Source organism: Schistocerca cancellata, chromosome 1 (assembly GCF_023864275.1).
Source record: "Schistocerca cancellata isolate TAMUIC-IGC-003103 chromosome 1, iqSchCanc2.1, whole genome shotgun sequence".
In the NCBI taxonomy this organism is placed as follows: Eukaryota; Metazoa; Arthropoda; class Insecta; order Orthoptera; family Acrididae; genus Schistocerca; species Schistocerca cancellata.
Window position 1 is genome coordinate 555,175,393 of NC_064626.1, and position 20,356 is coordinate 555,195,748.

Sequence of the window (20,356 nt, forward strand, 5' to 3'; positions counted from 1 at the left end):
CTTTGAATTAGTGTATTGTTGTACATACATATTATTTCTGTGTTGATTTGCTTTACATTTCACTTTTTTGTCACATATGAAAGAAGGAAATGCGTTTGAATTTCCTGTAAAAAATTTATTTTTCTACACATTTTTTTGCATTATGCAATAGTTCCAACAGCTTGGGAGAAATTGTGCGTGCTGCAAATTGGATAACATTGTGTATGTGTGCAGTACCTTATTCATATAGCTGAGAAGTTGAGTTGCAGATAGGCACAACAAAAAAACTGGCAGAAAGTGAACTTTCGACCAGGAAAGCCTTTGTCAGTAATAGACAAACTAAACAATGGAAAATCCAGGATGAAATGTAACAATATTAGAGAAGGAAAGTTGTTACTCACTATATAACGGAGATGCTGAGTCGTGATAACCACAACAAAAAGATTCACACAGATATCACTTTTGGCCATTAAGGCCTTTGTCAGCAACATACACATATACAGACACACAAGCACGCATGCTTGCGCGCGCGCGCGCGCGCCCACACACACACACACACACACACACACACACACATATGCAAGTTTATACTAGTAACTCCTTTGTTCACAAATGACCAATTTGGAAGGTCATGTCTAAATGGGACATCACCTAAAACCATTTTGACACAATGCAAGGTAGTTTGTTTCTTGATGTGTTTATTAGCTCTTGGCTATTTTTCTAGGCCATATCTTTGTCCCTGTTGCAGTTACCACAACATTAGAAGTGCATGTCAGCTGTGTTAGCTGTTGCACATAATAGGCTGCAATTGCATTTGCAGAGCTGGAATCACTACAGTTTCATACAGTATCCTCAAATGAAAATAACCATCAAATTTGCAAGTATCAGAAGTTGAAGATAAACACTATCAATGAAACACCAAAGACAAAGCAGGGCTGTATTTTCGGTACTGATGTGGAGCAAGGTGTGAAGCTTTATACAGTAATCGGTAAGCTATTGAGTTTGCTAATTAGTGTATGTCAGTCACTCTCCATGATCTTTTTCTCTGTCTTCAGCAGAAAAGAGAAACACAGTGGTGGGGTTTGCTGCAGGAGGTAGTAACTATAATGTAATATCTATAAGTACTTTAATATAGAGGGTATATTAAATATAACAGCTATTAACTACAAGTGGGTGAAATGGAACCTAATCATTATAAGTCTATACAGACATCCCTGTGATAGCGTAGATATTTTCTTTGAAAATCTAAATGACCTGCTTGCTGATATAGACAGTAAACACTGAAAAAAAAAGGCTGAGTTAACATCATTCTAACAGGAGATATAAACATGGACTTGCTATCTACTTACTCCAGTTTTTTTTAAAAAAAAAAAAAAAAAAAAAAAAAAAAAAAAAAAAAAAAAAAAAAAAAAAAAAACGAATACTAATACTACATCAGTTTAATTTAACTTTCCTGATAAATGAACCCATTAGAGAGGTTAATAGCAGCAAATCTTCCATCAACAACTTTAAAACTAACATGTCTCACTTTAAATACAATGCATCGGTTCAGAAGCTTGCCATTTCTGACCACCATGCTGTTCAGGTACTGATTTAAACTGAAAATATGACATTACCGGTTTATGACTACAAAAAAGTATAAACAAATAACTGGATAACTCATTAAGTGAAGACAACGAGAGAAACACTTAGATTTTTCCAGTGTGCAATGGTGAAAAATGGCAATAATCATAGACTAGAGGTAGAATTTAAAAACTATGTCATGATTATTATACAGACCTGCTATTAGAAAGTAGAAGTAAGTACAGTATCCAGTCACATTAATGTGACCACGTGTCAAAAGCCTGAATAACCACCTTTTGTAACATTTGCAGAGTCAGTGAGGTTCTGAACAGTACTGACAGGGATATGGAGCCATGCCAACAGTGCTGTGGCCAGTTGTAGTAGATCTCTCAGTTTAGGACCCATTGCATGAACAGCCCATTTGAGGTGGTCTCACAGATTCTTGATTGGGTTAAACCCAATCCTGGGAATTTAGTGGTCAGGGGAATATGCTAAACTCATCATGGTGCTCTTCGAACCACACATGTCTTGCTGGTAAATGTCATCATGTCAAGGAAAAACAAACTGCATCTAGGGACACAGACCCCAGGGGTAGATGCAGACTTCTGCTGATCCATTGTGCCTTCAGAAATGATGAGGTCACACAAGGAATGCCATGAAAACATTTCCCAGACCATAATGCTCCCTTGTCTGACAATTGGGGCAGGATATTTGCTTTCAGATGTTTCATGCTGTACATGCCAATGGCCACTGTCCAATGGAGCATAAAACATGATTTATCTAAAAAGGAAACCTGTCGTCACTCAGTGAACGCCCAGTTTGTGATATTGGCATGCAAATTTCAGCCTTCATCACCAATGAACAGCAGTGAGCTTGAGTGCGTGAACCAAGCGTCTGCTGTGGAGGCCCATAAGCAGCAACATTCGCCGAACAGTTGTTGAGGAGTCACTGTTGGTAGCCTCTTTGCTCGTGTGGGTGATCAGTTGCTCAACATTTGCATGTCTGTCTGCCCCTACACATCTCCGCAGCCGTCTTTCACATCTGTCATATATGGCCCATGGTGCACCACTATTACCTCAGGACTGATTTTTGATATTGCATATACTTTAACCATGATGACCCATGAACAGTTTACAAACTTTGCCATTTTGGAAATGCTTCCAGCCTTGACCCAAAAACTAATAATCATGCCCTTTTTGGTGTCAGATAAATCGCTCTGTTGCCACACTTCGACAATTAGTCCACTGTTTTATGTATCCCCTCAGAAATGCTTTTGTTGCCTCCACTGCTATTGCTGACACATGCTGTCTATGAGTGTTTATTGTGCATTGACACTGGGAATAGGTGGTGGTCATATTAGTATGACTGGACCATGTATGTAGTCATGATGTTAAGAAACTCATGTAACACTGCTATAGCTGTTTGGAAAGTTGTAAGTAGCTTTGTAGATTGTAAGGACAAATCAACTAGTGATCTTACCATCAACTATAAAGGCAGTTTCATCAGTTACCACTATCTGATACCAGAAGCTTGTGACAAGTACTTTTCTTCTGTTGGAAAATGCCAGAGTCACCACTTCAGCCATCACCAGTGTAGATATAAGAAAATTCCGGTTTTAAAAAAAGCATATACTTGGCCACAACTAACAGTAAGGAGATAAAATGGTCAGTCTGATCACTAAAAAATTCAAAACCAGCAGCCATTGATGGGTTGTCTATCAGTACATGAAAAAAAGCGCAGAGACAAACATGCCTGATTCTATGATCACAGCAGTAAATAATATAATTATATCAACTAGTTTACCGAACAATCTAAAAATGGCACAAGTAACCCTGATTTACAAGAAGGGTGGAGATCTAAAATTGAAAACTATCAATGAAGTAATGCGTGCACACTTGAAAGCCGCACGCATTAGCAGTGTGTTGTCATCTGTAAGAGATCAATACTGTAAACATCGTTCATCAGCAGGCCATTCAATGTGAAAACTCCTCCCTCTTCGACATTCTGTCTTTAGCACAATCATTTTAGGTTTTGAGGGCTGCGGGTACCCAAATTGAATCATGTTGTGATGTTGCAGGTGTTCAACCTGCTTTCGCCCATTGTTTTTCAGACAGTTCACAGGAGAACGATATTGTGGTGGTGGTGGTTCGCGCACAAGAAAAAGATCATGGTGGCTGGCACAACTCACTGCAGAATCCACAGCCTCAGCAGCAGCACAGAAAGCCAAGAAAACAGGCCACATTGCTCCTGTTTGTAATGCAAAATTCCAACGGCCTATTGCAGATGCTGACATTTATGTCAGTTGTGTATCAGCAATCTCCATTGCACCAAATAAGCTTCTTATCGACATCAAGATTTATCAAAAGGTTTTTCAGACAGTTCACAGGGGAATGATATAGTGGCAGCAGTCCACAAGTGAGCAAAACACCACAGCAGCTGGCACAACTTTTTGCAGCAGCAACAGCTACAGCAGCAGCACTGCAAGCCAAGAAAATGGGCCACATTGCTCCTGTTTGTAACGCAAAATTCCAAAAGCCTATTGCAGATGCTGACATGGATGTCAGTTGTGCATTGGCAATCTCTGTTGCTCCCAATAAACTTCTTATTGATGTCAGGGTTTATCAGAAGGTTTTGCACATGCATGTCGACACTGTTGCTGCCATGTCATTACTCAATTTGTAAACATAAGTTGACTTGGCTTCTCCCCCTTTAGTGCCAGTGTCACCTACATTAGCCACCTACAATAAACAGGGCATTCCGATATTGGGTAGTTTCTTGACCCTAGTCACATATAAATCTGTGGTTCATCTACTGTCTTTTGTGGTGATTAACTATACATGCACCGAAAATTTGTTTGGTTTGAATGCCTCTAACCTTTCCAGGTTTCTATATCTACATCTACATCTACATCCATACTCCGCAAGCCACCTGACGGTGTGTGGCGGTGGTACCTTGAGTACCTCTATCGGTTCTCCCTTCTATTCCAGTCTCATATTGTTCGTGGAAAGAAGGATTGTTGGTATGCCTCTGTGTGGGCTCTAATCTCTCTGATTTTATCCTCATGGTCTCTTCACGAGATATACGTAGGAGGGAGCAATATACTGCTCGACTCGTGTACTATCTCTGATGAAGTTAATCTCATCCTGACCAAGTGCTTTACATTCAACTCGACTCTCTATGCTCTGAATTTTCTGCCCTGTTTTCTGTGAACTTGGGTTGTGCCAATAATTTGAAAGCCCACATCACCATGAAACCTTCTGCTAGACCCTGTTCCTTTTGGGCTCACCCAGTGCTGATGGTACTCCATGACCAAGTCAAGGCGGAGCTCAACCAGCTCACGGCCCCTGGGGTTGTCCAACCAATCGCATCCAGCAAATGGGCTACCCCCTTAATCATTGTCAAGAAGCCATTGGGATGGTTATGCCTTTGCAGCAATTTCAGAGTTTGTGGCAATACACAGTCTATCATTAACACATATCCCTTGCTGTGTGCTGACAAAATTTTTGCTAAGCTTACTGGTGGTCAGTATTTTCCAAGATCGACCCATCCAATTCACATTTGCAGCTTCCCATTGATGCTGCCTCTCAATGGCTCATGATCGTTAACACGCCTTTTGGCTTATATCAATACTTGCGGTTACCATTTGGTGTGGCCAGCACCCCGATGATTTTTCTATGGTTTCATGAACAACTCATGAGGTCTGTGCACGGCTGTGGCAGCTAATTGATGATATTGTGGTCTTCTGCTCCTCCACTGCTGAACATCTCCAAAATTTGCATACACTCTTCTCAGTGTCACAGGCAACTGGGTTCAAGTGCAATTTGGAAAAGTGGTGCCACTTCTTTCAGTGTTCTATTGCTTATCTTGTGTTCAAGGTCTCTAGTGCTGGTATCAAACCCCTTTGTGAGAATGTCTCTGTCATTGTGGCTCTTCCACATCATGCATCGTTCAAGGAACTCCATGTTTTTTTTTATAAGATTGCTTATGTCATCAGTTTTTGCCTGAGGCTGCGTCAGTTGCACAACCGTTATATGCCTTCCTACATAAGGGGATGTCTTTCCATTGGTTGCAAGCATGTGAAATGCCATTTTTCAAACTGAAGTCCATGTTGTTACAATCTGTACCTTGCCTTGTAACCTACCAACATTTAGTGTTAGCAACAGATGCTTTCCAGCCTGGGCTGGGGGCAGTGTTAGCTCATAAATATTCTGATTGCTCTGAATGGCCTATTGCATACACATCGAAGATGCTTAATTTGTCTCACACTAGATATTCACAAACAGAGAAACAAGCCCTCGCCATTGTTTATGCCTTAAAGAAGTTTCATGGTTTCCTGTACAGTGTAAAATTCCAGACCCTGTTTCTTTCGGGCTTGCTTGGTGCCGATGGTACTCCGTGACCAAGTCAAGGAGGAGCTCGACCAGGGTCTTCCAACCAATCGCTTCCAGCAAATGGGTTACCCCCTAAGTCATTGTCATGAAGCCATCGGGATGGTTACACCTTTGCGGCAATTTAGTTTTGCTGCCTAACATAGTTAGGACATTCAAAACGCAAATGAAAAAGTGCATGACTTGGTCCCATCTGATGTGGTGTTGGATCAATTTCTGTCTACCTATTGGTTCATGCCGTTCAGCTGTTCGATAGGCATCAACCCGAGACGCTCCTGCATCTCCTGTGGACCAACAAGAGACACCTACCTGAGCAACCGTCATCCCGTTTTTGGCCTAGGGTGACTATCCGGGAAGGGAGGTTTGGTCGTTGCCTGAAATGGATTCCTACCATTATCTCCCAAAGCTGCAGCCACTGTCTCTGCAATGTCTATATGGAAGAGGGCCTCTGTGCATGTCATTTCAATCGGTTATGCCTGTCCAGGACACCGACGTTGCCACACCAGTCTGCATTGCCTGATGGATCACCTGAAGTGGCTGGGTCTTTGCCACGACATACAAGACGTCCCCCATCTCCAGTGTATGAACCTGGTGCAGCTCCTCCAATACCGCTACCAGTACCAATGCAGGCACCATCCATACCTGAGCCATCTCCTCTGCCTCAGTTGTCAATTGTGGGTTGGCCACCATCCCAAGGCCCACCTGCGGGTCCGGGGGTTAGAATAGGCCCGAGGTATTCCTACCTGACTAAAAGGAGTCTCACACATTTCAGCCTTTATGTGATGATCCCCTGTAGGGTTTGATCACAATTTTTCAAAATTTACCCAAAGAGTGAGCCAATTGGGGAAGAGCGCCTTATATGGTTCATCATGTCCATCATGCACTGAGACCTATCGCATCCTTCTCCGACGTGGATCTCAACTTTTGCTCATTCTCCAACTTTTGGGCGAAGTCACCCTCCTGGGTGTGTATTTTTCCATCAACTGTGCAGTATCATTTTCTACGCTGACGATGATAATAGACTTGTTTGCTTGGTTGCACCCAATATCCAGCACGGTAGCCAGTCCGATGTGGTAGGGCTGCCCCCTGACCACACAGGGATCACTCTGCTGATGCCTGCACCATTAACTCCCCATGTATGCCAAGAGGTAGATGCCCATCCCCCTGGGGCATTGGGACTCCTGGCATTGGCCATCCTGCCAGGTGGTCTTTGCTGCAGCTGAGTGGCGCCCGTGGGGAGGGCCCGTTGCTGGTGGTCAAACACCAGCAGTCTCTAAGTGATCCATGGCTCAATTTAATGTACACAAGTATGACCCAAAATTGTTCCCCTCCTTGGCCACACCATGGGAGGAACGTCAGGCAAAGGATGGCAGCAGATCTTATTCGCCCCGGTACCTAGTATGTTCGGGAGCTGATGGGGAATCTTTCATGATGATGAAATCTCAGTTTTTAGTTGAGCATGTAGAGGACAAGCTTGGGGAGGTGGAGGGATTGTCCAAAATGAGATCTGGGTCAGTCTTGATCAAAACAGCATCCTCTGACCAGTCACAAGAGTTACTCGCTTGTGACAAGATGGGGGATGTTTCTGTAACCATCACACTCCATAAGAGCTTAAGTATGTTCAAGGTATCATACGTCACAGGCACCTTCTTTTGCAGTCTGATGATGAGTTGCGCACCAATTTAGAGTGTTGAGGCGTACATTTTGCCCGGCATGTCCACCGGGATCCAAGAGATAATCAGGTTGCCACCAGCACCTTCATCTTGGCCTTCAAGGGTGATACATTGCCTGAGAAGGTCAAGATGATTGTCTACTGCTGTGATGTCAAGCCATATATTCCTCCCCCCGATGCGGTGCTTTAAGTGCTGGCAGTTCTGCCATATGTCTTCCAGCTGTACTTCCAGCATCACGTGTCGAGATTGTGGACGTCCGTCACATCCCAATTCTCCATGTGCCCCACCTCCCATCGGTGTCAACTGTGAAGAGCACCATTCATCTTGCTCGCCAGACTGCAGGATCTCCAGAAAGAAAGGAAAATCATGGAGTACAAGACCCTGGACTGACTGACCTACACTGAGGCTAAGAGGAAACTTGAACACCTACATCCTGTACGCATGACATCATCTTATGCCGCCACTACAACAGTCCTAGCCCTATCAGCTCCACCAACCCCAGTCACCTCTCAGAGCCAGAAGACTACACCTGCCCCCTTGATGGTGGGTGGCACTTCCCTCCCTGTTGCTCCTGCACCACCTACCTCAGGAGCTATGGCTGTGGCTGTGGCACATGAAGGCCTGTGGGGTAGGGACCGCTTCCCCATCTTCCTGTCACTGCCCCAGCATCAGTCCCACGGACACCTGCCCAGATGGGCTTTAAACAAGGCAGACTGAGAAACTTTCACCTCAGCTGTCACCATTGACTCGTCCCCGCACGGGAACGTCGATGTGATGGTTGAGCAGGTGACTACAGCAATTATTTATGTGGCAGAAAACATGATCCCTCGCTCTTTAGGGTGCCCCGGCAAAAGGCAGTCCCTTGGTGGTTGCCGGAAGTCACTGAAGCAATTAAGGAGCGTCCACGAGCTCTACAGCAGCATAAGCGGCACCTTTCCCTGGAGCATCTCATAGCCTTTAAATGGCTCCGTGCTCACATTTGCCAACTAATCAAACGACAGAAGCAGGAGTGTTGGGAGAGATATGTCTTAACCATTGGGTGCCATACGTCACCTTCCCAAGTCTGAGCAAAGATCAAATGTGTTTTCGGGTACCAGACCCCAATGGCTGTTCCCGGTGTTAACATAAATGGCATGTTATCTACTGATGCAAACACAATTGCCAAGCACTTTGCTGAGCACTATGCTTAAGCTTCTGCATCGGAGAATTACCCCCCAGCCTTTCGCTCTCTCAGACAGTGGCAGGAAGGGAAAGTCTCCTTGTTTACTACACGCCACAGTGAATCCTATAACGCCCCATTTACAGAGTAGGAGCTCCTCAGTTCCCTTGCACATTGCCCCGACACAGCTCCTGGACCAGATCAGATCCACAGTCAGATGATTAAACATCTCTCACCTGACTACAAGCAACATCTTCTCCTCATCCTCAACTGGATCTGGTGCAATGGCGTCTTTCTATTGCAATGGTGGGAGAGCACTATCATTCTGGTGCTCAAACCTGGTAAAAACCCACTTGATGTGGATAGCTTGTATGGTGTGTTGGCGGTTGGGTTGGGTCCTGGAGTCTTGTGGCCTACTGACTCCATATAAGGGGCAGCTTTTGCCAGGGCCACTCTACAACTGATAATCTTATGTCCCTAGAGTCTTCCATCTGAAAAGCCCTTTTCAAAAAAATGGTTCAAATGGCTCTGAGCACTATGCGACTTAACTTCTGCGGTCATCAGTCGCCTAGAACTTAGAACTAATTAAACCTAACTAACCTAAGGACATCACACACATCCATGCCCGAGGCAGGATTCGAACCTGCGACCGTAGCGGTCATGCGGTTCCAGACTGAAACGCCTAGAACCGCACGGCCACAACGGCCAGCCAAAGCCCTTTTCAGATGCCAACACAAGTTGCCGTGTTTTTTTGATTCACTAAAAGCATATGACACGACCTGGCACCATCGTATCCTTGCCACATTATATGAGTGGAGTATCCGAGGCCTACTCCCGACCTTTATCCAGAATTTCCTGTCACTTCATACTTTCCGTGTCCAAGTTGGTGCCTCCCATAGTACCCCCCATATCCAGGAGAATGGGGTCCCGCAGGGCTCTGTATTGAGTGTCTCCATATTTTTAATGGCCATTAATGGTCTAGCAGCAGCTGTAGGGTCGTCTGTCTCACCTTCTCTGTATGCAGATGACTTCTGCATTTCATACCGCTCCATCAGTACTGGTGTTGCTGAGCGGTGCCTACAGGGAGCCATTCACAAGGTGCAATCATGGGCTCTAGCCCACAGTTTCCAATTTTCAGCTGCAAAGTCATGTGTTATGCGCTTCTGTCAGCATCAAACCGTTCATCCAGAATCAGCACTTTACCTTAATGACAATCCACTCACTGTACTGGAGAAATAATGATTCTTAGGTGTGGTTTTCGACGCTCATTTGACTTGGCTTCCTCATCTCCGTCAGCTTAAGCAGAAGTGCTGGCAGTACCTCAATGCCCTCCACTGCCTGAGCAACACCAACTGGGGTGCAGATGGTTCTGCGCTGCTGCAGCTCTACAGAGCCCTCATTCAATCCTGCCTTGACTATGGGAGTCTGGTTTGTGGTTGGGCGGCACCCTCAGCATTGCGTTTACTCCACCCAGTGCACCACTGTGTTGTTTGCCTAGTGACAGGACGTTTTAGGACGAGTCCGGTGACCAGCATCCTTGTGGAAGCTAGAGTGCCTCAATTGCAGGTTAGGCATGCACAACTGCTGGCCAGTTACATAGCACATGTTCCTAGTTCTCCTGCACATCCAAATCACCGTTCCATTTTCCCACCCACAGCGGTTCATCTCCCGCATTGGCAGCCCAGGTCAGGGTTCCCCTTGCAGTTCGTGTCCGATCCTTTCTTTCTGAACTGGAGTCCTTGCCTTTACCACTTGTACTTGAGGTCCATTCACGTATAGCTCCATGGTGTACACCTAGGCCGCAGTTTCACCTGGACCTGTCAAATGGCCCCAAGGACTCAGTTAACCCCAGGGCTCTCCACTGCCACTACCTCTTGATTCTTGGCAAGTGCCGAGGCCACGAAGTGGTTTACACTGACGGTTCGATGGCTGATGCTCACGTCGGCTTTGCGCATGTCCATGGAGGACATATTGAACAGCATTCCTTGCCTGATGGCTGCAGAGTTTTCACTGCAGAGCTGGTGGCTATATCTCATGCTCTTGAGCACATCCGTTCATACCCTGGAGAGTAGTTTCTTCTGTGTACTGACTCCTTGAGCAGCCTACAAGCTATCGACCAGTGCTACCCTGGCCATCCTTTGGTGACGTCCATCAAGGAGTCCATCTATGCCCTGGACCGGTCCCGTCGTTCAGTGGTGTTTGTATGGACTCCAGGACACGTCGGTATCCCAGGCAATGAACTTACCGACATGCTGGCCAAACAGGCTACGCGGAAACCGCTTCTGGAGAAGGGCATCTCTGAACCTAACCTGCGCTCTGACCTACGCTGTAGAGTGTTTTGGCTGTGGGAGACAGAATGGCATAACAGTACACACAACAAGCTGCATATCATTAAGGAGACTCTGAATGTGTGGTAGTCTGCCATGCGGGCCTCTCGCAGAAAATCAATTGTCCTCTGCTGGCTCCACATTGGCCACACTTGGGTGACCCACAGCTACTTCCTGTGCCGTGAAGACCTGCCTCAGTGTTGATGCAGTGCCCAGTTGACAGTGGCCCACATTCTGGTGCATTGTCCCACTTTGACTGCCGTGCGACGAAATCTTCGGTTACTGGAGTCGTTGCCACTAATGTTACCTGACAATGACTCATTGATTTATTTCTTCATGTTATTCATGAGGGTGGGTTTTATCATCTGATCTAAGTTTTAGCAAATTTCCTTTGTCCCTCTGTGTCCTCCACCCTAGTGCCCTCCTCTGTTCCTTTTAGTGTTCGTTGCCTCTCCTTCGTTCTCGTGGTTTTTCCTTTCTTTCTGTTTTGTGTTATATGTCTTGTCTGTTTTATGGTCTTTTACCCCCTCTTTTAAACCAACCAACCAACATCCATCCATCCCAAGGCCCTGGACCTGATACGGACATGGAGCTCACGCCAATGTCACCCATCCTACTGTAAGGGTTGACACGGGAAGGCGGATTGTGGTGCTGCCTGCGCCCCAAGTACTTCTGGCCATGAAGATGCCATGAACATTTACAAATCCCAGCCTTTCCCCAAGGGAAGAGGAATGAAGTAATGCATGCACACATGAAAGCTGCATACATTAGCAGTGTAATGCCATCCGTGACTTTGCGCCACAAAAGAGTAATCCTGTTAACTTTCGATAGACTCCGCCATGGGCAAGTGTTAACTTAAACCCAGCCATGCTACACTCATGGTCAGTTATCATGTTATTACTGCTTACATACATTTGCCTTATCTTATTCTGTTCAGTAAATGTTATGGTGATTGGCGTGCATGCCAGAGCCAAATAAAGTTGTACTAACAATCTTGTTTGTGTTGTGTGTCCAAGTTACAACAATCCGATCTCAATCTTGCTTGCATTTTCTTAGATATTTGAAAAAGTAACTGCCCTAGAGAACAAGGAGTGTGTCACTGGAGTGTTCCTTGATTAGAGTGTTCCTTGCTCTTGAAGAGGCATTTTATTGTGTTAACACACCATTACTTGACATTCTATGGAAACTGAATACTAGAGGAACTGGTTATGAGTTTTTAAAATTGTATATGGCCAGCAGGAAACAGTTTGTATTCCAGGGTAATACAGAATACAAAGAATTATGCTATCTTCCTCCTTTAAGCTCTCAGGTTTTCAAATCTTGTCTGGTGCAGTCCCTGACTATCAGTTTTTCCTTCTCATCCTGTCTGCAAAGTCTCTCCTAACGTGGGGGTCCGGGTGGCTTTTTATGAACTTTACTCCTTTCCCTTAACCTCTCCAGTGCTGTTCCTTCTCCAATCTTCCTCCCCCTTCAACTCTTCTGCCAGAAGAAGGAGCCACTGGCTCCAAAAGTTTATAAAAGTTGAACCTTTTTATGTGTGTGTTCTCCTGCTGCCACTTGGTGAGTAGATTTTTTCCCTCTCCTTTTACATTACATTGTTAGAGTGGCCAGCATGAAAGTAGAGTCCTTTAGGTCATGGCCACTGCCTGCTGCCAACAGGGACTGCCGGCTGTGATTCGTCTGCCGCTTGGCTTTGTTGCCATGTAGGTGCCATTAGCGGTGCGGTAGATCAGAGCAGCAGAAAGCTCCCGTCTGATCTCAGTATCTTACTGTCTTTAGAAAGGTGCTTTGACGTGTGTTCAGTGGTGAACAACAATGCAGGAGCAACGGCCTCCTTGTAGAACTCCTCCGGTCAGTGTGCTTAAAGGGTGGAAAGACATTCGTAAACAATCGAAAATTATCATATCCAATGTACTCAAGTTCTTTACTGACCTGGCCGACAATGAAGAAGCGAGGAATAACTTAAATTTTGCACGAATTCATAAACTTAATGCTAAAGCATGTTGTGTCTCCAAGTCAACTGTAGGCCATATTAGCAAATCTGTGACATTGGCAGAATCTCCAGACATGAATGAGTGTTTCAATTCTCCAAGAAAGGGATATGAACATGAACGGAAATCAACTGACTTTGACGATTTTAACAAAGAACTCGTGCGTAGAACTGTACTTGGATATTATGTCAGAGGAGAGTATCCAATGGCTAAAAAAATACAGGCTGACCTCCATGAAAAAATTAATTACTCAGGCTCAGAGACCTCTGTTCTCTTTTATCTCCGCTCCCTTGGTTTCCGATTCAAGAAGTTAATGATGGACAGAAATTTGTAATGGATCGCAGAGATATTGCAGCACCAAGAGGAAGTTTTTGAGTACAATGCACTTCTTGCATGCTGAAGGCACCAGGCCTGTAGTTTACTTGGATTTCACAGAACCACACCAATAAGTATACATGGCATGACTCCAAAGGAAACAGCGGTTGGAAAGTACCTACTAGTAAGGTGGCTGCTTAACCATCGCCTACGCTAGTTCATTAACCACAGGCTTTGTACCAGAGGCCAAACTTGTTTTTCACGGTGGTAAAAGTTCTTACCAATCCGATTACCATTCAGAAATGAATGGAGAAGTTTTTAAGAATTGGTTTACTCGACTGTTGTCTGCGCTGGAAGAAGGGTCAATTATCGTGATGGATAATGCCAGCTACCACTCCATTCGGATAGAAAAGCTGCCATGTTCAAATTGGCACAAGGCAGATATTATAGAGTGGTTAAAGAGAAAGAATGTTTCATTTTCAGTCGATGAAATGAAGGCTGAACTCCTCTCTAAGGAAGAAATCGTAGGTGCCAAAAAGACTTACGAATTAGATCAACTGGCAAACACAATGGGACACCAAGTTGTACGTCCACCATCATATCACTGCCAGTATAATCCCATTGAATTGATATGGGCCGAAGTAAAGCGAGAAGTAGTTAAAAGAAGAACAACATTCAAAATTGCTGATGTCGAGAAGCTAACACACGAAGCTCTTGACAGTGTTACTCAGCAGGACTGGTAGAGGTGCATAAAACACGCAGAAATACTGCAAGAAACTGATTTCTTGAATCGGGGTTTAAGAGACACCATAATGAAATCTGTGATGATACACCTGGCTGAAACAAGCAACAGTGAATCTGAAGACACGGAGCTAGAAGAGCCTTCAGTTTACATAAGTGCTGTCTATGTAAAAAACTGACTTGATTTAAATGTTTGTATATTCATTTCAGTTATAGAGGACATAATGAGAATGTTTTTCCCTTACAGAAGACATCTGATAAATTTATCACAAGTGGTGGCAATTAGTTTACTCGACAGTGACTGTTAATTAAAAAAAGATTGTCAATTCTGCATTAATTAACAACAGTTCCCTAAAAAACCTGTATCAAATGTCTTTACGTTGAGATATAATCTTACTGCATTCATTTTACTTCTACGTTCAAAATTTAACTCCTTTTTTTCATAGAAGGATTTACTGGTTGTTTTGTAGTAAGGGTAATGTAGTTCATAAAATGACAAAACGTTGTGGTGCTTCTGTATTGACTGTATATATAAACAGTGCAGTTGCATCAGAACAGTCCCAGCACCTATTCTGATTCTCCGAGAAGTGCATAGAAATCTATGATATTTGATGACTTTTACAAAAAGCTAGAATGTAGAATTGTATTACTTTAGTATGACAGAGGATAGTATCTGATGGCTAGAGAAATACAGGGTAATGTCTGTGATAAAATTGATTATTCTGGCCAGTCACTTCAACACACTATCATCTCCACCCAATTGGTTTTTAATTCAGAAACTGTAATGATGGATGAAATTTGTAACACAAGACAGGGACATTGCAGTAGTAAGAACGAGGTTTTTGTGTACTAAGCACTTGTTGCCTGCTGAGAATAATAGGCTTACAGCAAATTTAGATAAAACTTGGATTTCACAAAACCTTTTGAACAAATACTTTGCTCGACTTCAGTGGAAATATTGGCTTCAAAATAACTAAAATTACTTTTGGGTAGCGTATATTGATGATTTGAGTGATGGATGCAATAACGAAGGATATGTATTAACAGCCAGTAAAATATTTTCAGGAAGTAGGGAATATTCTCAGTCATATTAAAGCCAGCTGGCCGAACAAAACTCTTGGCGACGGCCTACAGTGACCCACGGGCTGCTGTGCACAGAATATCGCGGAAGTAATTTCCCTCTGTACGTGATATGATATGATAATGATGTCTGAAATGCTACCAAAAATAATTTTGTAGTTTTCTTAACAACTTTCTCATGGGAAGTTTCATTGCAGTCCTACAGAACGAAAATTCATCAGCGACTACATTTTTCATTATGCAGTTGGCAAAATTTCATTCCTCTTATAAAATTTTATTTTTTATCTCAGAACACTTTTATGTTTCCAAAATAAAAGATGCATCATGTGCATCTGTAAACTTTGAGGATGTTAATTTTTTTTCGGTCCGTTACATTAGTGATTCTGTTACTACCACAGGTTGAAGTAAAAAATTATTTTCCTCCAAATTTTCTTGTAACATTAGTTTTCATTTTTTTCCTAGCAACTAGTGAGAATTTTCTTTTGGAAAGTACTCCATCATATTCTAGACTAAAAATAGAGTTGCCCAATATTTCTTTTTGAATTTTTATGAACATTTGAAATTATCACTATTAAAAAAACACTGGCAATGCTGTAAGACGATGAGATGACTTTGAAGCCCTATTTTCGTTACAGCCACTATAGTAATTTATTATTTTCAGTGTTAATATTTCCTCCAAATGGGATGCAAGAAAAACCAAATAATATGTCAACAGAATTTTGTATTTCATGGTTGGGAGACTGAAAGTAAGATACGTCTTCCCCAGCAACGTGCCTGACAAGGAAATATCACCAACTTCATCTCATATTTTAAGTAAGAAAAAAGCACACTTACAAGATATCAGCATTATCAGTCAATCCCATCCAATCAATTCCATAATTCTTATAGCACACAGTTATGATGTTCTGAATGTATAGCATTTTAAATTCACTCACACCAGTTGGCACTTGCTCTGTGTCACAACAGCCATCTGTTGTCTGAGTTTGAAGTACTGTACAAGAGGGTGAGTGAGAGCTTTGTCTGCATAATGTCAGTGAACCAACAAGTGCTAGTGCTTTGCTCAGTGTGTGAAAGTATGTGATTTCTACCCTGTAGGTGCTGCCAGAGATCTCGTTGGTTTGAATATTTTTATGTTTTGTGTTGGGATCCACAAATGTAGTGTAAATTAATGATTTGTCATTAAAGGAATAGTGTATTGCATTTTAATTATTTACGTCATTCTTGTGTATTACTTTCTTTGGATTGAAAAAGTGACACTGCTGAAGTGAAGTACATTTGCAGGCATTGTGCTGTTCTTCGAGATGATTGGCATGAGTGAATTGTAAATCAGATATCATTAGTTCAATTTCATATTAATTCTTCTTGAACCATGGACCTTGCCGTTGGTGGGGAGGCTTGCGTGCCTCAATGATACAGATAGCCGTACCGTAGGTGCAACCACAACGGAGGGGTATCTGTTAAGAGGCCAGACAAACGTGTGGTTCCTGAAGAGGGGCAGCAGCCTTTTCAGTAGTTGCAGGGGCAACAGTCTGGATGATTGACTGATCTGGCCTTGTAACACTAACCAAAACGGCCTTGCTGTTGTGGTACTGCGAACGGCTGAAAACAAGGGGAAACTACAGCCGTAATTTTTCCCGAGGGCATGCAGCTTTACTGTATGGTTAAATGATGATGGCGTCCTCTTGGGTAAAATATTCCGGAGGTAAAATAGTCCCCCATTCGGATCTCCAGGCGGGGACTACTCAGGAGGACGTCGTTATCAGGAGAAAGAAAACTGGCATTCTACGGATTGGAGTGTGGAATGTCAGATCCCTTAATTGGGCAGGTAGGTTAGAAAATTTAACAAGGGAAATGGATAGGTTAAAGTTAGATATAGTAGGAATTAGTGAAGTGCGGTGGCAGGAGGAACAAGACTTCTGGTCAGGTGAATACAGGATTATAAATACAAAATCAAATAGAGGTAATGCAGGAGTAGGTTTAATAATGAATAAAAAAAAATAGGAGTGCGGGTAAGCTACTACAAACAGCATAGTGAACATATTATAGTGGCCAAGATAGACACGAAGCCCATGCCTACTACAGTAGTACAAGTTTATATGCCAACTAGCTCTGCAGATGACGAAGAAATTGAAGAAATGTATGATGAAATAAAAGAAATTATTCAGGTAGTGAAGGGAGACGAAAATTTAATAGTCATGGGTGACTGGAATTTGACAGTAGGAAAAGGGAGAGAAGGAAACAGTAGGTAAATATGGATTGGGGCTAAGAAATGAAAGAGGAAATCGTCTGGTAGAATTTTGCACAGAGCATAACTTAATCATAGCTAACACTTGGTTCAAGAATTGTAAAAGAAGGTTGTATACATGGAAGAATCCTGGAGGTACTAAAAGGTATCAGATAGATTATATAATGGTAAGGCAGAGATTTAGGAACCAGGTTTTAAATTGTAGGACATTTCCAGGGGCAGATGTGGACTCTGACCACAATCTATTGGTTATGAACTGTAGATTAAAACTGAAGAAATTGCAAAAAGGTGGGAATTTAAGGAGATGGGACCTGGATAAACTGACTAAACCAGAGGTTGTACAGAGTTTCAGGGAAAGCATAAGGGAACAATTGACAGGAATGGGGGAAAGAAATACAGTAGAAGACGAATGGGTAGCTCTGAGGGATGAAGTAGTGAAGGCAGCAGAGGATCAAGTAGGTAAAAAGACAAGGGCTAGTAGAAATTCTTGGGTAACAGAAGAAATATTGAATTTAATTGATGAAAGGAGAAAATATAAAAATGCAGTAAATGAAGCAGGCAAAAAGGAATACAAACGCCTCAAAAATGAGATCGACAGGAAGTGCAAAATGGCTAAGCAGGGATGACTAGAGCACAAATGTAAGGATGTAGAGGCTTATCTCACTAGGGGTAAGATAGGTACTGCCTACAGGAAAATTAAAGAGACCTTTGGAGATAAGAGAACCACTTGTATGAACATCAAGAGCTCAGATGGAAATCCAGTTCTAAGCAAAGAAGGGAAAGCAGAAAGGTGGAAGGAGTATATAGAGGGTCTATACAAGGGCGATGTACTTGAGGACAATATTATGGAAATGGAAGAGGATGTAGATGAAGATGAAATGGGAGATACGATACTGCGTGAAGAGTTTGACAGAGCATTGAAAGACCTGAGTCAAAACAAGGCCCCGGGAGTAGACAACATTCCATTAGAACTACTGACAGCCTTGGGAGATCCAGTCCTGACAAAACTCTACCATCTGGTGAGCAAGATGTACGAGACAGGCAAAATACCCTCCGACTTCAAGAAGAATATAATAATGCCAATCCCAAAGAAAGCAGGTGTTGACAGATGTGAAAATTACCGAACTATCAGTTTAATAAGTCACAGCTGCAAAATACTAACGCGAATTATTTACAGATGAATGGAAAAACTGGTAGAAGCCGACCTCGGGGAAGATCAGTTTGGATTCTGTAGAAATGTTGGAACACGTGAGGCAATACTGACCTTACAACTTATCTTAGAAGAAAGATTAAGGAAAGGCAAACCTACGTTTCTAACATTTGTAGACTTACAGAAAGCTTTTGACAATGTTGACTGGAATACTCTCTTTCAAATTCTAAAGGTGGCAGGGGTAAAATACAGGGAGCGAAAGGCTATTTACAATTTGTACAGAAACCAGATGGCAGTTATAAGAGTCGAGGGGCATGAAAGGGCAGCAGTGGTTGGGAAGGGAGTGAGACTGGGTTGTAGCCTCTCCCCGGTGTTATTCAATCTGTATATTGAGCAAGCAGCAAAGGAAACAAAAGAAAAATTTGGAATAGGTATTAAAATCCAGGGAGAAGAAATAAAAACTTTGAGGTTCGCCGATGACATTGTAATTCTGTCAGAGACAGCAAAGGACTCGGAAGAGCAGTTGAACGGAATGGACAGTGTCTTGAAAGGAGGATATAAGATGAACATCAACAAAAGCAAAATGAGGATAATGGAATGTAGTCGAATTAAGTTGGGTGATGCTGAGGGAATTAGATTAGGAAATGAGACACTTAAAGTAGTAAAGGAGTTTTGCTATTTGGGGAGCAAAATAACTGATGATGGTCAAAGTAGAAAGGATATAAAATGTAGACTGGCAATGGCAAGGAAAGTGTTTCTGAAGAAGAGAAATTTGTTAACATCGAGTATAGATTTATGTGTCAGGAAGTCGTTTCTGAAAGCATTTGTATGGAGTGTAGCCATGTATGGAAGTGAAACATGGACAATAAATAGTTTGGACAAGAAGAGAATAGAAGCTTTCGAAATGTGGTGCTACAGAAGAATGTTGAAGATTAGGTGGGTAGATCACGTAACTAATGAGGAGGTATTGAATAGGATTGGCGAGAAGAGAAGTTTGTGGCACTACTTGACTAGAAGAAGGGATCAGTTGGTAGGACATGTCCTGAGGCATCAAGGGATCACAAATTTAGCATTGGAGGGCAGTGTGGAGGGTAAAAATCGTAGAGGGAGAACAACAGATGAATACACTAAGCAGATTCAGAAGGATGTAGGTTGCAGTAGGTACTGGGAGATGAAGGAGCTTGCACAGTCTTGATTAGCATGGAGAGCTGCATCAAACCAGTCTCAGGACTGAAGACCACAACAACAACATTAATTCTTCAATTGATTAGGCTTATTCATTTTAATTTTGAGGTGTAATATTGAACATAGTCTATATATGTGTGAGGTTGACATATTATGTACTCTTTTCATGTAAAACGTGTTCTTGTACAAGATTTCAAAATATGTGCAGCAGACATGATCTCCGCCCCTCTGATTTTCCCTCTCTTTTAACATCCTATCAACAGGAGGATGCTGCTTGTCACTCCACTGTACAGTATCTTTGCACTTAGGCATTAGGCAGCTGCTGTATGGTGGAGCGAATAAAAACCGAGTATTCAGAAAGTCATACTTGTATACTATCAAAATTTTGGCTCATATGTATGGGATTGATTGCTGGGGCTGACCTACAGCCAGTGTACCTCTTTCTCCTTAAAATTTGAGGTTAAGTTGGTAATGTTCCCTTATGAGTCCAACACTTACTGAGGCAGAATTAATAATTATTTCAGCTTTGATGCAACAAAATATGTATTTTAAATATAATT

The 20,356-nt window shown here is 42.8% G+C and overlaps 1 protein-coding gene across 1 annotated transcript in view; it reads left to right on the top strand.

The window, feature by feature from the left end:
* The window catches only part of LOC126180617 (WD repeat-containing protein 35), a 179,962-nt gene that overhangs the window by 138,030 nt on the left and 21,576 nt on the right, over nucleotides 1–20,356 (top strand). The window lies entirely within an intron of this gene.